The sequence below is a fragment of the Schistocerca piceifrons genome, chromosome 1 (assembly GCF_021461385.2).
Source record: "Schistocerca piceifrons isolate TAMUIC-IGC-003096 chromosome 1, iqSchPice1.1, whole genome shotgun sequence".
NCBI lineage: Eukaryota > Metazoa > Arthropoda > Insecta > Orthoptera > Acrididae > Schistocerca > Schistocerca piceifrons.
In genome coordinates, this window is record NC_060138.1 from 535,799,496 (window position 1) to 535,820,028 (window position 20,533).

At 43.7% G+C, this 20,533-nt stretch overlaps 1 long non-coding RNA gene across 1 annotated transcript in view; it reads left to right on the forward strand.

Annotated features, from left to right (window-relative positions):
• Positions 1 to 20,533, forward strand: part of LOC124799072 — a 358,440-nt gene that overhangs the window by 74,327 nt on the left and 263,580 nt on the right. Inside the window, exon 2 of the long non-coding RNA XR_007016980.1 lies at positions 9,386 to 9,419. This is a non-coding gene — a long non-coding RNA (uncharacterized LOC124799072). The remainder of the gene's footprint in view (positions 1 to 9,385; positions 9,420 to 20,533) is intronic.

Here is a 20,533-nt window from a genome sequence, read left to right on the forward strand (position 1 = left end):
TACGGCCGTCGGAACACTGTCTTCAGATGTTGTCTTCACTCAACAGGCTTTCAGGATCAGATACCACATGTGCTCTCTGAACTAACGTACGTAATGCACTACCGCATCGTGGAGGATGATGGCAGCTTCTGAAATGCAGATATAGATTTGTATGCATTGGCTTCCGGTAGACGCTACGTCCCAAGGTTCCATCTGCTTTCAAGAAAAGGTAAAGTGCCATCTTTTTCCACTTCTATTAACAACTCGAAATTTCGCGCCGTTATCCTGTAAGTTGGTAAGAGTGCTACAAACAGCCTGCAGAATGGCCTGGATGTGGCAGCATAGTGCAGATGCACACATACCGTGGCAGTATCTGTATGAAGATGGCCGCCCCACTTGCGACTTGCACCAGGGAAGAACAGCGTTCTGTTATTCGGTTTTTGCGTAGTGAAGGTGTGAAACCTATTGAAATTCATCGACGAATGAAGGTTCAGTACGTTGATGCATGTTTGTCACGGCAGCAAGTCTACGAATGGAGTAGGAAGTTCTCAAATGGTGTGACTTCCGTGGAAATGCTCCTCGTCCAGGTCAGACACAATGAGTTGTGACTCAATAGCCGGCCGGAGTGGCCGTGCGGTTCTAGGCGCTACAGTCTAGAGCCGAGCGACTGCTACGGTAGCAGGTTCGAATCCTGCCTCGGGCATGGATGTGTGTGATGTCCTTAGGTTAGTTAGGTTTAATTAGTTCTAGGCGACCGATGACCTCAGAAGATAAGTCGCATAGTGCTCAGAGCCATTTGTGGATCCACAGAACATTGCAGCAGTTGAAGCCATAGTGAAGGAAAACCGTCGAGTGACACTGAATGACATTGCAGCATGTTTACAGATTAGTCAATGGTCAGCACAGCACATTGTGCATGATGTGCTCCAGTTTCACAAAGTGTCTGCAAGATGGGTGCCACAGCAGCTGACTCCTGAAATGAGAGAACGCCGTGTTGATGCTTGTGAAGAACTTCCTCGGCGTTTTGAGTGAGAAGGTGATGGCTTCCTTACAAGAATCGTTACCGGGGACGAAACCTGGGTTCACTTCCACCGACCGGAAACGAAGAGAGCGAGCAAGGAATGGCGCCATTCCTCATCACCAAGTGATTTCCATATGTTTGGATCACTCAGAGAGGCAATGGGAGAAAAGAAGTTCCGTTTTGATGAAGAGGTACGCCACGCGGTGCATGAGTGGTTGCGCGGACTACTAAAATAATTTTTTTCTAAAGGAATTTATGCACTTTGTAAGCACTGGAGGACTTACATTGACCGTGGGGGAGATTATGTTGAAAAGTGACACAGCATTGTACGACTTCTGCACAATAAATAATATTTTAAAAAATATTTAAGGTTTTCATTTGACTCACCCTTGTATGTTCGGATGGAGCAAATTCAGATGGTGAAGAAACATAGGTAGAGTATCAAGTCCATGTGGCCTCACCACAAATGTATCATCGGCATACCGCAGAGAAGAACAGGGTTTGAGAGTGGTTGATTCCAGTGCTTTCTCTTCACAGTCCTCCATAAAATAATTGGCCACTACAGGAGACGGAGGGCTTCCCATGGCGTCCACTTGTTCAGAGTATTGCTCATGAAATAAGAAGTATGTTGAAAAATAAGCACATGTTTAAATAATGCCACTATGTCCTCCTCAAACTAGTTGCTAATGAGCTCTAAAGAGTCCTGCAAGGGCAGCTTTGTAAATAAAGACACAACCTCGAAACTTGGCAAGAATCCGACGAATGCAATCTAAGAGTTTACAGGTGACCTATGAAATGTTCAGAGTTTCTAATATGATGGTCGCACTTGTCTACGACAGGTCCCAATAGTGATGTCCGATATTTCTCAACAAAGTAAGTAGGAGCTCCTATGTTACTTACAATAGGACAGAGAGACACCCCATTCTTATGGATCTTGGGTAGGCCATAGAGTCTAGGAGGAACTGCAGACTGTTGATGCAAACCCTTAGCGACTTGGGCTGGAATCGAGCTCTTCCTGATGAGTTCCAGAGTCTTTCTCTGGATGCTACCCGTCAGATCACTTTTTAATTTACTGTATGCAGAATCGTCGAGCAGTTTGTATATCTTGCTATTATATTCTGTGCATGAGAGAAGCACAGTAGCATTTCCTTTGTCAGTAGGTAAGATGTCGATGTCTTGCTCTCCTCTCAATGCTCGTAGGGTGGTTTTTCTGCCACTATGTCCTCCTCAAACTAGTTGCTAATGAGCTCTAAAGAGTCCTGCAAGGGCAGCTTTGTAAATAAAGACACAACCTCGAAACTTGGCAAGAATCCGACGAATGCAATCTAAGAGTTTACAGGTGACCTATGAAATGTTCAGAGTTTCTAATATGATGGTCGCACTTGTCTACGACAGGTCCCAATAGTGATGTCCGATATTTCTCAACAAAGTAAGTAGGAGCTCCTATGTTACTTACAATAGGACAGAGAGACACCCCATTCTTATGGATCTTGGGTAGGCCATAGAGTCTAGGAGGAACTGCAGACTGTTGATGCAAACCCTTAGCGACTTGGGCTGGAATCGAGCTCTTCCTGATGAGTTCCAGAGTCTTTCTCTGGATGCTACCCGTCAGATCACTTTTTAATTTACTGTATGCAGAATCGTCGAGCAGTTTGTATATCTTGCTATTATATTCTGTGCATGAGAGAAGCACAGTAGCATTTCCTTTGTCAGTAGGTAAGATGTCGATGTCTTGCTCTCCTCTCAATGCTCGTAGGGTGGTTTTTGTGCGTGATGGAGCTCCAGACGGACGGAGTTTGCTGCATTTTACGTAAATGAACTGCGACATCAATTCTAAAGTATTGTTCTGGTGTCTGGAGTAATTAACAAGAGGATTTTTGGAAGAGAGAACATAAACACATGCACTCATAAGTCTGCAAAGTTCTCCACATAAAACACGCTATAATGTTAGATCGTTGCGGATTCCGACCTATTAGTCGTATGTAATGAAACGGTGTCACTATCCCAATAAAAGAAATATATTTAGAGCGCATGACGTATATTCTCAAAAAAAAAAAAATGGTTCAAACGGCTCTGAGCACTATGGAACTTAACATCTGTGGTCATCAGTCCCCTAGAACTTAGAACTACTTAAACCTAACTAACCTAAGGACATCACACACATCCATGCCCGAGGCAGGATTCGAACCTGCGACCGTAGCGGTCGCGCGGTTCCGGACTGCGCGCCTAGAGCCGCGAGACCACCGCGGTCGGCCGTATATTCTCCTTGCATGTTTCTCTACGATAAACTATGGTGATAAATTGTAAAATTAAAAACTAATGCCGGCCACGGTGGCCGAGTGGTTCTAGGCGCTTCAGTCCGAAACCGCGCGACTGCTACGGTCGCAGGTTCGAATCCTGCCTCGGGCATGGATGTGTGTGATGTCCTTAGGTTAGTTAGGTTTAAGTAGTTCTAAGTTCTAGGGGACTGATGACCTCAGATGTTAAGTCCCATAGTGCTCAGATCCATTTGAACCATATTGAAAAACTACTTCCTTAAAATGTCGATTCCTTGTGATACATGTACAACATAGCTTTCCAGAGGTGTATAGCCCCCACTATTCACATCAGATCACAGTTCAGCAAATATACTACGCTCGTATCAGTGCTATATAATTTGATTGTTAGTAATGGAGAATGCCTGTTACAAAGAAAGAGACAAGCGCATAGCAGCCGTGTTTGACATGTGGAATTACACGATGTGTCGCCACTAGCTCCGACAACAGGACATCAGTCAAACAGATGTATACACGAGGATTGTAGTAGCTGACAAACACTTCTTCACAAACACCTGTCGCTAACTTCGAATCACCGCAGTTATGAAACTGAAGACTCGATTTTATGCTCAAGATGCGGTAGGGGAATGGTGTACGTTGCATAAATCTTCGTTCGTCTAGAGGAATGTGTAGAAACAGGATGGAGGTCCTGTGATGGGCGAGAGGTTTGCTGTTAACGACTGCAGGTGCTCTAAGTCACACACAGAACACGCAGTTGTACGCAAGTCGAATGCGGGTTATGTCACACAACTGATGCATCCCGACAGAACAACGGAAAAAAATAGTCGAATGACCTGCAGCAACATGTCCCTCGCTCTCTAGAACGCATCATCAGTCTACCATTAAATCATACCTAGTTACAACTCAATCTCAACTGATCACTCCATCCACACTCTGTCATTCTTTAACACATATGTACTTAAGTTTAAAGGCAGATGGTTCTCTTTTTTCCAAGAAAGCATCAAGAACAGCAGTCAACTCGCGTGTGTGACTATTACCTCAGTACACGTACAGTAGAATGTTGCCTCGACAAAAAATAAAAGACTGTTTCTCTGGTTCCCAGTGGTTGCATCTCAACATGTAATTCTGTTGCTGTCGTATACTCGTTCTCATATACAAGAATTGTTCTGCGCCAATCAGAAGACATGCAAATACTCCCTCGATTTCCCTTCATTTCGGCTTATTTTCCCTCAATTTATACGAATGTTCCGTCATTTTATCGATTTTATGTCACTTCTGTCCGTGCGATCACGACTGCACTTCTCATTACGTGTTCTAAACTTGCTTCTAAATGTCGTATAGCTGCCAGCACCTAGTGGAAATGCACTATTTTTCTGGTCGGGCAGCATAGTATAGCACTGTATTCGAATACATACAGTCACCTCCAACCGCATATCCTATAGTTGCAGCACATTTGCTCTCTTTGCTGTATGCCTGCGTCTGTGCACGTGTCGCAGATGGCTCCCATGACGTGCTCTTCCTGCTGATGGATCCAACATCGAAAATAGAACGCATCTCCGCACATAATGCGTGACTGGTCTACCTTCGAGCCCCATCCCAGATGTGACGGTTTGTGGATCGCATCCCAACATCGCTCCCTATATAACGCGTGGTGGATACACCTTCAAATCCTATTCTGGACTTGGCACATTGTGGATCCGCATTCCAACATCACTCCGGATATAACACTCTGCGGGTCCACACTCGAACGCCAACTCGGGTCTACTGTGGGACCTGGGAGCCACCTGTGACACATGGACAGACACAGACATACAGAAAAGAGAGCAAACGTGCTGCAGCTGTAGAATATGCGGTTGGAGGTGACTGGATGCATTCGAGTACAGTGCTATACTATGCCACCCGATCAGAAAAATAGTGCCTTTGCGCTATGTGTTGGCAGCTGTACTACATTTACAAGCAAGTTTAGAACACGTAACGAGAGCATGGATAAAAGTGACATAAAATCGATAAAATGACGGAAAATTCGTATAAGTTGGAGGAAAATACGCCAAAATGTGGGGAAATTGAGGGAGTATTTGCATGTCTTCTGATTGTACAGTTGTGACAGCGTGTATTAGCTTCGATTAGCTGGGCTGTATGATGACTTTTGAGTAGGCGCCTGTAGAGAACTCTGACGTCAAACAACGATAGATACTGTATGCTTACAGGAGATACACTTTTTAAACTCCTCTCTGTCCAGCACCAGTATCTTGTCAGTTGAACATATTTCCCATCAAAAAGAATGAAGATAGTACCTTACACCCCCTGCCTTTCTCGTACCAGCTTGTATGTGTAGGGTAAAGTTTGAGTGTATCTGACACTAGTTTCGAGTGGTATTGAGAATTGTTTTCCCAGCAGGATAACACCAGTTGTATGGGATCATCAGTTTTTGAGTTGTATTGCGATTTTATGTCGTCTTTGTGTAGTGCTGCACATATGGTTGCGTAATTACGCCCAATGTTTATGATTAATTACGTAATTAGGATCGATATTTGCGTCTGTTTCCCTACCAAAATAAATAAAGTACACTAACCTAACTTTCCGTCAATTCCAAGTGCCTCTGGTGGTTAAATGTGTTAGGGGGGTGCACTTGGGATTCCACCCAGGAGCACCAGATTTCGAGTTCAGGAAAGGGTACTGCCAATTTTAGTTTCCCGCCAATTTCCGGGTAGGGGGTGGGGTGGGATGTCAGCACAGCCCAGGGACAAAGAAATTCCGACCAAAGTTCTAAATTCCCACCAAAATTCGAAATTCCTGCCAATAGGGTAGGTTGGGGGAGGGAGAGGGTGGAAGGGGAGGAGTTGGCCGGGGCCCACGTGAGGGCTGAGCAAAACGTGAGGCGTCGTCCCGCGGATGGCGGTGGGGGTGAGTGTGGTAACTCCAACTCCCTACTACTATTAAGTAGTTGTAAGCCGCGCGGGATTAGCCGAGCGGTCTACGGCGCTGCAATCATGGACTGTACGGAGGTTTGAATCCGCCCTCGGGCATGGGTGTGTGTGTTTGTCCTTAGGATAATTTAGGCTAAGTAGTGTGTAAGCTTAGGGACTGATGACCTTAGCAGTTAAGTCCCATAAGATTTCACACACATTTGAACATTTTTTTGAACATTTGTAAGCCTACGGACCGATGACCTCAGGAGTTTGGTTCCATAGGAACATACCTTAGCTTGTCGTTCAGTGCAGTCAGCCAGTGCCCAAGTAGCCGGTCGTGGTGGCCGAGCGGTTCTAGGCGCTTCTGTCCGGAACCGCGCGACTGCTACGGTCGCAGGTTCGAATCTTGCCTCGGACATGGATGTGTGTGATCTCCTTAGGTTAGTTAGGTTTAAGTAGTTCTAAGTTCTAGGGGACTGATGACCTTAGATGTTAAGTCCCATAGTGCTCAGAGCCATTTGAACCATTTTGAACCAGTGCCCAAGTGACGTTGTCTACTAGCTCCAGGATACCGCTGAAAGGTTCGCTGAAATCCTCAGATGGAGTGATAGTAACTGTCTGAACACAAAGTAAAATTCCTGACGCGTATAGCAGAAGTGCTGCACTCGCCCGTCTTTTAATTGTAATAGTAACCACAGAATTTATAGTATTTAAATTTGGAAAACGTAGGGATGGTTTGCTTGTCGCTGCATCTCAGTAGAAATGAACCCTGGTTAACAATCTATCTCTCTTGCGACGTAACTTGTCAAACTCACATATGTTCTTCACCATCTGTTCCCCGTAAAGGTACCAGATGTGACTCTTCAAACTTTCTCGGCGGATATGTTCAAAATAGTACAAGAACGCTGCGATGAACACCAGCGTCATACGCGCCTACGTACCTAGCCACCATCAAGGCTGAACCACCTGAAAATTTCGGACAGTTGCTCCAAGGAAATATTGTGGAATTTACACAACGTCATCCAGCGGCAAACCCGTGAAGACCATGTATTTGATTTGTTGCTGTGCTGATTATCGGCTCAAGTTGCCGACAGTGAGTTGGAGGCGATGTCTGAACTGTCTGAGGTGTACATATTCCAATCATGTGGTCGGTTCTAGGAATCTTTCTGAAAGTGGTTGAATTGCTGTAGACCGCTAATTAATGACAATAAGCAGTGCTTTTTTCCTAAAAAAAAGTTTGAAGGTACTCCGACATAGGATATAATGCAGTGAAAATTAGTTATAACTGAAGCACTGCTTTTAGCCATGACGTCATCAACATGTCGAACTACACAAAAAAAAATGGTATCGGACTCTTCAGTTGACTTTACAGCTCAAATGTAGCAGGCGATACCGAGAAACACACAAACATACAAGAGAAAGTGGTATCGAACACTTCAGTTTACATTACCTCAAATGAAACATGCGTTTTGAGTGTACACATATCCGTTTAGCACTACCATCGCCCACTATTAGTGGGCGAAGGCACTACATGCTAGTCGAACTGGCTGCCAGCGATTCAGTTGTCGAGAACGGTTGCCGCAGCTTCGAAATGCTTGAAACAGTCAATGACATCGATTTTCCCACCAAAAACTGCACTGGTATCGTTTGTATTGCAATTACCAACACGAAAAAATGAAATAAAAAATTTACGTCCGTGAAATAAATCTTTGGCACTCTTCCAAGTTCTCAACATCGTAAAAAAGTTATTTTGTCGACGAAAAAGTTTAGGGGTACGCATCCCCCAGCGTTCCCCCAGAAAAACAGCACTGACTATAAGTAGTGGGAACTCTTAACCCCGTGTCATGGGCCCAATTTAAATTGATTTTGCATTTGTAGAAGTGCAGACAACTAATCAGGATCCACCAAAAGCGTTTCAGATTAAATCAGCGGATCAGTAGTACGTCGCGTAATTTGTCTCGCTCGCCCCCTATCGCCAAGAGAATGTGTATTCTGATCGCGATTGCGATTTCGACGAACGGACGGAAGGGGCGTTTCAACTTCGAAAGGACGGATGAAGAACACAGTGAACGGCTAGTGGCGCCACTGCTGGAAGCCTTGAGCCACACCGCCGTGACCTCCGCACGCAGTATTGTACCCTAGTCGCACGTTTATTTGCGGTGTGTCGGCAGCTCGCCAGGAAGGCGCCGATGTCCCTGTGTTTCTAGGACACCACAGACCGACCTCTCTTTAGTCTCCCAGATTCCGGTCTATTAATCCCTCGGCGACTTGGTTGCAACTAGACCGTCACGCAAATAAGCACCTAGCAAGGTGGCGCATTGGTTACAAACACTGTACCGGTAGTCCGGAACAGCAGTCTTCAGGTCTTCCTCCGGCCATGCTGAGTTATCCTTGAAGTTTTTGGCGGCAGCATTCTTGTAAAAATTCTCTCGGGTGATAGGCAGCAAGTACCACTGCTGGCTGTCGATAGGCACCTGAAGATGATTCAAATCTTGTGAGTTTAAATTTCTACTGAAATGTGATGCGGCTTGAACACACAACGAATTTCATCTAATAGTTGGGTTTTCCACAATTTCCGTGAATCACTTTCTTCCTCACTTTGATAGATCATTTTGGAATGTTTATTGTGTTATTGACTTATAGTATGACATAAAAAATTCTTAATGTAACGGAACATATCTTCCAAGAACTTACCCAGCCGGGGGTAGGGGAGAACATGGGTCATCTGTCACCAGGAGCAGTTAAAGTCACGCTTGAAGAAACGCCTGAGAGAAAAAAAACAATGACAAAGACTAGAACACGTAAAACAAATTAGCGAGCTTACTAAGTACAGCAGCTATGGAGACGAAAATATAGCACAAGAAGGAAAGAGATAAATGGCAGCATCAAATCGTTGAAGAGTGTGATGACCGGAAAATAAATTAATAATAAGAAGCTTAATTCGTCAAATTTCTTACTCTTTTGGATTACCTTCTCTGTTTTCTCTCCCAACTTTACATTTGTGTTTGTAGATTTCTTGTTCTCCAAGGTGTGCCTCGTATGGCTTATTGTAGGCAGATATCTGATTTTCTGTTGCTGTTATAAATTATTAGTTTTACTGTACCTTCCTCATTCAACTTACTGTTCTTATGTTGATATGATCTTCGTTTAATTCTGTTACCTTTACGTGCAACTGTTTGAAATTCCATCTTTGATTTCAGGATTTTTCCAAATTCGGCCTCCGCATCTAGTGTGGTGAGTAATTTATATTTCTTACCTTTTCTTACCTCAAGGTAGTATTCAGTTTCTCTTCGTGTCTTTCCCAACGTCTCATCCGTCACATCTCGTCTTCATGCCACGAGAATTTGCACATCTGGAACATGTGAAATGAACACTTTATTCGTAACATATGCCCCTCAAAAAGTCGAGAGAAGTCATTGTCTGGACAAACTGGTGACCATGATCTTGGACCCGCTCTGCCGATCCATCTGTTGGGAAAGGGTTCATCCAGGAAGTGGCGAAGAAGTAACAGTGTGGTTACGCACCGTCTTGTTGTAAGATAGCACACGCTTAAAATTCCTGTAACTGAGGTCCAGGTTGGCTCAAATGGCTCTGAGCGTTATGGGACTCAACATCTATGGTCATAAGTCCCATAGAACTTAGAACTACTTAAACCTAACTAACCTAAGGACATCACACAACACCCAGTCATCACGAGGCAGAGAAAATCCCTGACCCCGCCGGGAATCGAACCCGGGAACCCGGGCGCGGGAAGCGAGAATGCTACCGCACGACCACGAGCTGCGGACGAGGTCCAGGTAAACTGTTGCCATAATAGTAGGCATAGTGCAAAAAACGGTCCAGTAATAGTGCTGTACATTAACCCACACCACACTTTCACTTTCGAGTTGTCCTTTATGTGATGTACCACGATATGTGGCTTCTCGTACTCACAAATCCACTGCTTACTTTTCCACAGATGTGAAAAGTGGCTTCATCACAAAAAGAAACATTATTAAGATATTTATTGTCTGCAATGATTCGCGACAGTATATTCCTAGAAAACTCAGCACGTCCGAGCCTATAGTTACGAAGCCTTCAGGGTTTGTACTTTATATGCTTGAAAAAGCAGCCGTTTGTGTAAAATCGTCACCACGGTGTCGTGAGGTATGCCCGTTTCTCTGGAAACATGGCGCGTCGATTCCCGCGGTTTGCGACGAAATGCTGCACGCACGGTATCAACAGTGCCGCTAATTCATCCAGATCTGCCGCTCCTTGTTTTTTCACCAACACTTCCTGTGTCGTTAAACTTTTAATACCATCAGTTGTTAACAAATTCGCGCTTGCATATGAAACGGTCATAAATTCGCAGTCACTCGTATGAAGAAAGTGTGAACTCTCGGAACTTTCCGTCAACCACGGAACAGTGTTGTCGTGTTACACAGCCAGGTTACTTGCCATCAACATGTTCCCTGCTCACTCGAAATAACGTCAGATCGGATTACGTATGGACTGCGCAGCTTTTGCTACGAACTGGCACTCAACAACAGCAGCTGATGTCAAAGGCTGTAAAAGTGCTGCAGCCAATCCGCAGCAAGAGGTGCCGTCTCTACTCGACAGCAGCCGCCTCCAAACGTCCTCTAAGTTGTTTATATCAGCAACACGCCCGGGAAGCGCCATACGTGACGAGGGCCGTAATTCCTGCTTCTGTCGGCCAACACTTGTCTCCCAGGCTTTTCGCAGAAAAATAGGCGCAGCTGGCGATGGAAAGTTTTCGTTGTCTGACTGGCCGATCTTCGCAACTTCCAGCAGGAAGTAAGTATGATGGGATCATGCTATTATTAGACAGAGCGCTAAAATTCAGAGAAATCACTTGCTCCCAGTCCACCAACTATCCTAAGCTGTACGAATAGACAGACTGCACTATAAAGTCCCTCCGTACTCAATTGACAACAAACTACTCATCGACAGTTTTAATTTGACCAAAGCGTGACAAACACAGTGAGTCCACGTTAATATCTGCTTGCTACGTACCCTGCATCCCAGGAAAACCCCAGACAGTTACTTACGCCTGGAAATATGGACCAGCCTCAACAGAGCAAGAAAAAACCACAAAATATATGTGGACTTATCTACGAAGAAAGACGGCTTCACTAGAACGACAATATGGTGTCAAAACATCTGGAGCATTACAGCTGAATGTGCTTTATGGTCTTACTATGGTCAGTGTTCCAACTTCTTCACTGCAACCCAAGAAACAGCCGGCCGCGATGGCCGAGCGGTCCTAGGCGCTTCAGTCCAGAAACGCGCTGCTGCTACGGTCGCAGGTTCGAATCCTGCCTCGGGCATGGATGTGTGTGATGTTGTTAGGTTTAAGTAGTTCTAAGTTTAGGTGACTGATGACCCCAGCTGTTAATTCCCATAGTGCTTAGAGCCACTTGAACCCAAGGAACAACAGAATATTTTCGGCAACAGAAACTGCCTTCTTCAGATCTATAAAAGAAAACATGCCAAGGTTACAGGCTTAAAGCAATATAAACACGTAGTAGGGCACACATAAAAAAATCCAATGGCAGAAAGTTTACATACACATGAAACCGGACACCGGTAGTTACATTGTACAATGATTTAAACCACTCTGTCACAAGAAGAACATACAGTGAGCTCTAAGATAATAAAACTCATAGAATTTGCTCGTGTGGATGAATGCAATACAAAGTACAGTAATGAACACATCTAATGAGTAAAATTAAATAAAAACGTACGATAAGAAAGTCGAGGCTTACAATAACATGCCAACATGCCAGTTGTGAAACCATAATATATGTACAAATTAAAACTTGTATGGCATAAACAAAACAGATACATGCTGCATACCGTCGTTTCAAGGTTAAATGCCGTGTTGCCTATGACAGAGAAATTGACGATTAGATCTGGAGTACAACGAAAATTTCAAGTGCTGAGATGGCGGTCCGAAATGCATGACGTCAATTGGAGATAATGTATTGGGGTCCCACGTTTTTATACCATTAAAATTAACGAAGGTAATTTACCATCAACATATTATGCACGAAGTACTCATTAAGATAAAATTACACACATTTTACGTAAAGAGACATAGCGTGCTGTAAGGTATCGTAAGTGGAGGCCCACGTCACATGAACAATACATTGACAAATTTTTGACCTCACGACGACATAATACAGTAACTCTAGGATTAACAGATTAGTCAAACAAGATATATAATAAAATTGCCTTTACATACCTTTAAACGAACTTCCACGCCTCGTTTCCTCCGCTATTTATGATCGTATGTGATTTGGTATACCGTACACAGAGTAAAGAGACATGTTCAAATGCTGTAACATCTTTGAGAAAAGACAATAACGTGTGCACTAAACGGTACTTGGGCAAATTCGAGCCATGGGACATAACGATTTACATACGAGATGTACCGGATAAACCGACCATGGGTCTTGGCTGACGTTTACTGTACGTGGCGTGCTTTCGTAGTGCCACTAAGAACGTCAGTGCAGGATGTGGTTACAGACTACACCCCCTCCCCAACAGACCGCCCATTCCGTGTGCGTGAAGTATGATGTGGGTCAAGCCACCCAGCACCACCTGCGGAAGCGACTACCATTTCCAGACTAACGACTTCAGAATTTTAGTGTTTGAAGATCACCAGACGCCATGATGGCGGTGTTAGTGTTGTAGACTTTGGCGTAAAGCTGGGCCTGCCCCGGCGTGCCAAACTCCATGCAGGGAAGGATGGCCTGTATCGGCCATGCTCGTTCCTTCCCGACAGTGCACAGTGCAGAACGCCATTTCATTTAGTACTGCGATGTAGCCTTTTTCGGTCGGTACGACTATATTCAGTTCGGCAGAATTGTGCTGTTAGGGCTTTTAGCCTTCGCTATTAGTTCGTGGTATGAAGGGCGGTCTCAGGTCCAGTGGCTGTTTGCACAAAAAGAGGCAGTCTAGGGTTCTATCGTCACAAACCTTTAAAAATGAATCGAAATGCCAGAAGATGGGGACTAGAAGTCTCAATATATATTGTGCAGTCATATAAGTGACGGATAGTTCAAACCTGCTATGAAACTATATTACAGTACCATGCAGAAAGAATTTAAAAGATTTAGTTGATAATGAAAGGGCAAAAAATTAGAGCGATCGACAGACGGGATTCACTATTCTGTATAATTTGCACGCATGCAGCATGTGAAGAAATTGGTGCTATGAATAGAAAATTTTTTTGAAGTCACACGGATTGTTCCATTGTCAGCTGCAACAGTTTCGATGAAACTGAATGAAGGATATGGAGGCTTTATATACACTACTGGCCATTAAAATTGCTACAGCACGAAGATGACGTGCTACAGACGCGAAATTTAACCGGACAGGAGGAAGATGCTGTGATATGTAAATGATTAGCTTTTCAGACCTTTCACACAAGGTGGCGACACCTACAACGTGCTGACATGAGGAAAGTTTCCAACCGATTTCTCAACACAAAGAGCACTTCATCGGCGTTGCCTGGTGAAACGTTTTTGTGATGCCTCGTGTAAGGAGGAGAAATGCGTACCATCACGTTTCCGACTTTGGTAAAGGTGGGATTGTAGCCTATCACGATTGCGGTTTATCCTATCGCGAAATTGCTGCTCGCGTTGGTCGAGATCCAATGATTGTTGGCAGAATATGGAATCGGTGGGTTCAGGAGGATAATACGGAACTCCGTGCTGGATCCCAACGGCCTCGTATCACTAGCAGTCGATATGACAGGCATCTTATCCGCATGGCTGTAACCGACGTGCAGCCACGTCTAGATTCCTGAGTCAACGAACAGTTCGACGACGTTTGCAGCAGCATGGACTATCAGCTCGGAGACCATGACTGCGGTTACGCTTGACGCTGCATCACAGACAGGAGCGCCTGCGATGGTGTACTCAACGACGACCTTGGGTACACGAATGGCAAAACGTTATTTTTTCGGTTGAATCCAGATTCTGTTTACACCATCATTATGGTCTCATCCGTGTTTGGCGACATCGCGGTAAACGCACATTGAAAGCGTGTATTCGTCATCGCCATACTGGCGTATCACCCGGTGTGATGGTATGGGGTGTCATTGGTTACACGTCTCGGTCACCTCTTGTTCGCATTGACGGCACTTTGAACAGTGGACGCTACATTTCAGATGTGTTACGACCCGTGGCTCTACCCTTCATTCGATCCCTGCGAAACCCTACATTTCAGCAGAATAATGCACGACCGCATGTTGCAGGTTCTGTATGGGCCTTTGTGGATACAGAAAATGTTCGACTGTTGCCCTGGCCAGCACATACTCCACATCTGTCAGCAATTGGAAACGTCAGGTCAATGGTGGCCGAGCAACTGGCTCGTCACAATACGCCAGTCACTATTCTTGATGAACTGTGGTACCGTGTTGAAGCTGCATGGGCAGCTGTATCTGTACACGTCATCCAAGCTCTGTTTGACTCAATGCCCAGGCATATCAAGGCCGTTATTACGGCCAGAGGTGGTTGTTCTGGGTACTGATTTCTCAGGACCTAAGCACCCAAATTACGTGTAAATGTAATCACATGTCAGTTTTAGTATAATATATTTGTCAAATGAATACCCGTTTATCATCTGCATTTCTTTCTGCTACACCAAGCAATTTTAATGGCCAGTAGTGTATGTCTTCAGTGCGCCAAAATAATTATATAATACTGAAAATTTGTTTTGTTTGTGATTTATGTTGTTGTGAAAAGTGAACTATAAAACCAGGTCGTATACAGTTCACTGCACTGCCGTTTAAATGCGGCGCGTTCACAGTTTCCTCCACCCTGCGCTCGGACAGCGTGCCATGGCCATGGGGGAATGTGCAGCGACTCTGAGCCATACGGCGCTCTTAACAGGGCACAACTAGCAAGCCAAATTCTTAGCCATCCATGGCTTAGAGTGTGCCGTGAATGTTAAACGCGATTTAAGCTTGGAGAACGAGCTAACCACTCCTGAATTGTCATGTGCTGTTCCCTTTACTTATCCATTTCATTAGATCTGTGTAAAAGAGCAAAGGTTTTACATTTATTCATTTATTTGTAATGAACTTTATATTTACATGTAGTTGTTGGGATCAGCAGTACAACTGGTAGAATGCATGTATGTTATTTAGTGAACTTTATAGAGGAACCTGCATCCCCAGAATGAATTTTCAAACTGTAGCGGAGTGAGTGCTGATTTGAAACTTCCTGGTGGGTTAAAGCTGCGAGCTGGACGGGGATTCCAACCTGAGACCTTTACCTTTTGTGGGTACGGGCTCTACCAACTGAGTTAGCCAAGCACGACTCAGTTCCCGCCCTCACGGCTTCACTTCCGCTAGTACGTCTTCTCATACCTTCCAAATTTCACAGAAGTGGTCCTTCATACCTTGTGGTACCAGCTTTCGTAGTAGAAAGGATGTTGGGGAGAAATGCCTTAGTCACGGCCTTGGGAACTGACTTCAGAATAAATTTTCACTTTGTAGTGGAGTGTTCAGTGTTTTGAAACTCCAGACGGATGAGAAGTTTGAGCCAGAGGACCAGGACTCGAATTTGGAACCTAGGACATTTCTCCATAGTATTCGTTCTTCCAAGAGTCCTGGCCCCACAAGGTATGCAGGAGAACTTTTTTGGAGTTTAGAATGTAGGAGAAGAGGTACTGGCGGAAGTGAACCTATGAGGGAAAGTCATGAGTAGTGCTTGGATATCTGAGTTGGTGGAAACTACTCTCCGCCGTTGTGTGGATGTAAATACAGAATCTCTCTCCATTCTGTGTACTTAAAAGAACTAATTATCTTTCTGTATGAGCTGACAATAGTCAAATTATTTCCTTATGTCATTCATCGGATCACAACGTAACGCGCCTCTACAAACGGTTGCTGCAGAATCACAGTCTGAAGAAACGAAAATAAAAAGTGTATAATCGACCGAAACTGCGAGGCGCTTCAGAAACAGGTATGGCGAAATAAAATAAATGTTATTAGTGATTGGCTACTGCTTTTGCTACGTTAAATTTAGTATTCCATCTTTTTATATGACGTCATAAAGAATCCACTGGCAGTGAAAACTCATGAGAACTGTAACATGGGTGCCGCGCGGGATTAACCGAGCGGTCTGGGGGCGCTGCAGTCATGGACTGTGCGGCTGATCCCGGTGGAGGTTCGAGTCCTCCCTCGGGCATGGGTATGTGTGTTTGTCCTTAGGATAATGTAGTTTAAGTAGTGTGTAAGCTTAGGGACTGATGACCTTAGCAGTTAAATCCCATAATATTTCACACACATTTGAACATTTTTTTGTAACATGGGTAATGGGTAATTTGGGGAAGGGGGAGGGGACTTGGGTTTAGCGAATGAAGCTGCTTTTGAAACGCAAAAGAAAAAAATCTATAGATCTACCCATCAGTTACATGCGATCAAATAATCGCTTACTGAGACAGTGCTTTATGTAGACAAGGACGGTGAGCGAACTGCTATCCAGGGAGTAAACTATCACTGCTTACAACGTACCACAGTGGTGTAGGTCAAGTCGAGGTGAACAGGACGTTTTTGGTCTACTAAGTCGCGAAAGATCGCCGAGTTGGCTTACAAAACCCACCTCAGATGCGGTGTACGCGCATCGCTTCATTTTGCCAACAGTCGTCCTTCAGTACTAAAATTTCCTTGTTGTTGCACTTACAAAATGCACAATTGAAATTTTGTGTAAATTTTACCTTTGAAAACACAAAATTAACAATTAAATCGTTTTGTTCGTCTCGCTTTCTTAGTACGAAACTACTGTCCTTATTTTCTGCCTCGTGATGACTGCGTGTTGTGTGATGTCTTTAGGTTAGTTAGGTTTAAGTAGTTCTAAGTTCTAAGTTCTAGAGGACTGATGACCTTAGGTGTTAAGTCCCATAGTGCTCAGAACCATTTGAACCATTTTTTTGACTGTCCTTAAATTGTTTAAGTTTAGATCCAGTTCTAAACGTAATTATATTTTGATAGTCTCCACAAAAGTCTTTTTTGTTTCACAATTCTCACGGGAAAGCTTAAACTGATAGTGTTAACGAAATACCCAAATAAGCTTAAGAGAGCGAGAGGACATCGAAAATCTCGTGCGGCGCGCGTGAGCTCCAAGTTAGGTGGCTGTTGTAGGCTTGACAGACCACTGCTGTACCGCACCAAATTAATCATATCGAAGGGCCCCACACCACTGTGGTACTATGTAAACAGTTGTCGTTTGCAGGCTGTATAGAGTGTGGGTGGAATCAAAGTCCCTTTCCTCTCCACTATAGTCGTGACTTGATTCATACTGGATTTAACTCCTAGATAGATAGTGCTATTTGCGAAAACTGAATCTCCTGAAAAGAAAGGAACGCGCAGTACGTCTTTGCAGAATGAATACACGATGGTGAGGTCCCCAGATCTCCAAGCGCCTGGAATTGTTTGAATAGAAAGATAAGTCCCCTTATCACCAGTCCAAGGGTTTCCAAACTTTTCCTGTGATGGAACACTTTGAGAATCCTGGTACAGTGACGGAAGATCTTGTTTATTTTGAAGGTTGACGACGTTAATAAAATTTTAAAGAATGAGGTAAACTTGTTTTATGCAGTGATTACTTCAGTTTTATATCATAACTAATAACACAGAAGCCATATTAAAATTTTTAAAAATAAGAAAAAGTCGGAAAAAATGGCATTTTGTTAAAGTTTTTCGTGGAGCACTCATTCACTTCCCGCGGAAAAGTTGCCCTAGTGTAATGGGCGACATACAGTGCAACATTGCTTGGCTGACAAAAACTACACTCACGGCATTGTAAGAAGCCTCGTATGTACATTCAGTGACATATTGTTCTGAACTGATTGTCCAGTACATCTATATGTGTAAACATTCTCATTCTCAGTGAACTATTATTGTTGGAAAACCTGCTTCTTGCAATAATTATTAATTTAGTTTCTCTAGAAACATTTCCGTTGTCTGAAATTCATGTAATTTATTTTTCCTAGCTGTATTTCACTAATTCTTTTTATGTAATACTAGTTGGCAAACTGGGCTAACCAGAACCTACTGTATCTGTCCTGAACCACGGTGTGTGAGGTCTGTAACTATGAAGTGCGGGAGACTAATAAGTGCTGTGAAGAATTAAGTCAGTGTGTATGGAACTCAATGAAAGTAGAGAGAGAGAGAGAGAGACTGTGAATGACTTAAAACACAACAAAAGAATATTGTAATCGTGATGAAGACAGTGGTGAACAGTTTGTGATTAGGTGGAGGAGCAAACGGTACCAGGCTTGATTCTGGTGTTTTAAAAATGTTTTATCCTTCCTACCCGAGCGACATTCTGGAAGAACTACACGCTGTGAAAGTTTGTTTGGCCCAAAATTTCCTCAGTCACAGTGTGTGAGTCTCAAGCAACGGATGGACTACGAGCTCCATTTCACTATAGCTTTATCGTTTGGTGTGAACCGCAGGACATTCGAGTATAATCGCGCAGAAGTTTTATTGATGGTCAACTAATGGTTGTGCTCATCAACATAGCGCTTAAAACACCGTAGAGTAGTGTATTTGCTACAAGCTACAAACTCTTCAGACAGACCTGGACCTTTATCGTAAACGAAGTCAACAGATTTAAGCAAGCCACGATAGTAACTAACAAGGTTTTTTTTACAAATGATCATTCTTATGACCAGACGAAAATACAATTGTCCAGCCATAACTTTGGGTTCTTTGATTGCCTGGGAGAAGACGTACCAAACCAGAACACATGGAATATTAGTTCACTCGATTACATAAATGACAAAATATTTACTTAATATTGACACACTTCCTTGCCAAAGGAGTGCTGGATAATTTACAAGTCCCGCTGACTAGCACAGCAACACTTGATGCACTAATTAACAAATTGCCCTCTTGATGTACAATTTTCAACCTTTACGAAAATACAAGTTCGTCAGGAACTTTAACAACTCTTTGTTCCTACACTATGGTGTTGACACCTTCAGATGAGGTCACAAACAGGGCTCTATATTGACCTCCGGTGCAAGAGCACCTCTGTGCTGAAAGGCGAGGTGTAGCCTGCAGGAATGCCTCCCATACGTAGTTGTGGATCGTAGCGAGACCTCGCTTGGTTTTGATATGTGTTGCCGACTTTGGTGCGACGCCGCAATCTCTGGACGATACCACAATCATTATGGCGTATATGTCAACAGTAAGAGAAGTTCTTCTTCAGAGGCAGCCACAGTTAAATGAACTATCTTCTATCTCTCCCAATGCAACATTTCTATTCTATGAAAACATTTTCGTCTCCAAGATCAGCACTGTAATTCGAAATATGGAGAGGGCATTTCACTTTTTCCACTTACAACGGGCCTTGGTTCGTAAGAGATGTTTCTAGAGACTAACAGCCCACAGACAAACGAGTCATTCCAGCCATCGCTCAACCAAGCTATCAGTAGTGAATCTGACGGTTACCTAATGTTAGCGCCACATGCTACCGAGTGTCTGAGCGTTGTCTGCGTATACCTTATCTTTCACCAACCCGCAGACCTTCATGTACGAGTATAGCGAAATGCGCAGTGCACTAGTTTGCGAGAAACGAAGGTGAGTCCAGACTGGATCGAGTACGCACAAAATTGGATTTTTAGGCGGTTCCTCACGCTTGTTTTGGGAAATGCTGAGCTGTTCCCTAATTTCCGGCTCAGAAAATACGATACACACACAGTTAAAATGCAATACGCTAGGACAAAGTTTACACATTTCACAGATTGGCAACAGACATGACTTACCTCCCTTAGGTAACTGCCTACTGCGGCTACAGGAATAGCACTCTCTGAGTACAGCAGAGTCCGTCATAGACAGGATTAACGCCAATTATACAGGGTGTGAATAATTAGTGGTGTAAAGGCATACAGTTGGAAATACACGATACTAGAAACAAAAAAATCTCAGTAGGCATACCGTATTTTATTCATCACAAGACGAACCTTAACTTTTAAGCAGTTTAAAAAAATAACATTTCACCATTTTTATTATTAGATTGCAAAGTGGGACTAAAAGAAATCCTTAGTTTATAAAACGGAACTACCTTTAAAATCATCGAAACTCATCTAAACTTTTTTCTTCTTCTTCTTGTTCCCCTCTTCACCGTCATTGTTGTCCTCTTCATATATAAGATGATCTTCAAAGCCATAGAGAGCGTTACTTATGCCGAATTTCTTGAAACCTTTAACAATACTTCCTTTCCTCGTTCTAGACAACGACTGCTTTATCCACTGACACACTTACTTGATTGTAGGTTCTTTTAAAGCTCCCCTCGTCGTATATTCATGTTGGATTTCATCCATCATCC